Source organism: Perkinsus marinus, assembly GCF_000006405.1.
Source record: "Perkinsus marinus ATCC 50983 genomic scaffold scf_1104296938364, whole genome shotgun sequence".
In the NCBI taxonomy this organism is placed as follows: domain Eukaryota; phylum Perkinsozoa; order Perkinsida; family Perkinsidae; genus Perkinsus; species Perkinsus marinus.
The window spans coordinates 1-1,176 of NW_003213477.1; the positions used below are offsets into that span (position 1 = coordinate 1).

At 48.7% G+C, this 1,176-nt stretch overlaps 3 non-coding genes across 3 annotated transcripts; all 3 read right to left on the reverse strand.

Moving 5' to 3' along the window:
- Positions 1 to 89: 89 nt before the first annotated feature.
- On the reverse strand, positions 90 to 162 carry Pmar_PMAR013530. Its single transcript has one exon. It is a non-coding gene; the product is annotated as a tRNA-Arg (tRNA).
- Positions 163 to 497: 335 nt separating this feature from the next.
- On the reverse strand, positions 498 to 570 carry Pmar_PMAR013531. Its single transcript has one exon. It is a non-coding gene; the product is annotated as a tRNA-Arg (tRNA).
- A 300-nt stretch (positions 571 to 870) lies between these two features.
- On the reverse strand, positions 871 to 943 carry Pmar_PMAR013532. The gene has a single exon. It is a non-coding gene; the product is annotated as a tRNA-Arg (tRNA).
- Positions 944 to 1,176: the final 233 nt, after the last annotated feature.

The window sequence follows — 1,176 nt, forward strand, 5'->3', positions numbered from 1 at the left end:
GTATTCTGACGAGTCACAAAGGTATACAATCAACATCGACATCTGTACGGCCAGTGGCATCCGTATATGAGCCCTTTCCGGCATGAAGACGATCTCGGTGGGACTCGAACCTACAATCTCTAGTTCCGAAGATCAACGCCTTACCCATTAGGCCACGAGACCAATAAACTTGAGATTTGACCCACCATCCCTGCGCCCCATTGACTTCGTGGCACACATGGTCTCCCATCCGACACGCTGAATAGATCGCAAAACTCTCGCTCCTCATAGAGGGGCCTCCATTATAGATCATAAAACTCTTGCTCCTCATAGAGGGGCCTCCATTACATAGTGTTCTTAAAGGGGTCAATTCATTGGAGATCGCTTGTTGGCAGACCAACAATCTTCTTGTACCCTTAGCCTCAGCATGTATCCCGACGAGTCACAAGGGTATACAATCAACATCGACATCTGTACGGCCAGTTGCATCCGTATATGGGCGCTTTTCAGCGTAAAGACGATCTCGGTGGGACTCGAACCCGCAATCTTTGGTTCCGAAGACCAACGCCTTATCCATTAGGCCACGAGACCAACGAGTTTGAGATTTATCCCACTATCTCGTCACTATGCGCAACACCGACTTAACGGCACACATGAGTTCGCATCCGACACGCTGAATAGATCACAAAACTCTTGCTCCTCATAGAGGGGCCCCCATTACATAGTGTTCTAAATGAGGTCAATTCATTGGAGATCGTTCGTTGGCAGACCAACAATCTTCTTGTACCCTTAGCCTCAGCATGTATCCCGACGAGTCACAAGGGTATACAATCAACATCGACATCTGTACGGCCAGTGGCATCCGTATATGGGCGTTTCCCGGCGTAGAGGCGATCTCGATGGGACTCGAACCCATAGTCTTAGATTCCGAAGACCAACGCCTTATCCATTAGGCCACGAGACCAATGAGCTTGAGATTTACCCCACTATCTCGTCACTACGCGCAACACTGACTTAACGGCACACATGATTTCGCATTCGAGACGCTGAATAGATCACAAAACTCTTGCTCCTCATAGAGGGGCCTCCATTACATAGTGTTTTCAATGAGGTCAATTCATTGGAGATCGTTCGTTGGCAGACCAACAATCTTCTTGTACCCTTAGCCTCAGCATGTATCCCGACGAGTCACAAGGG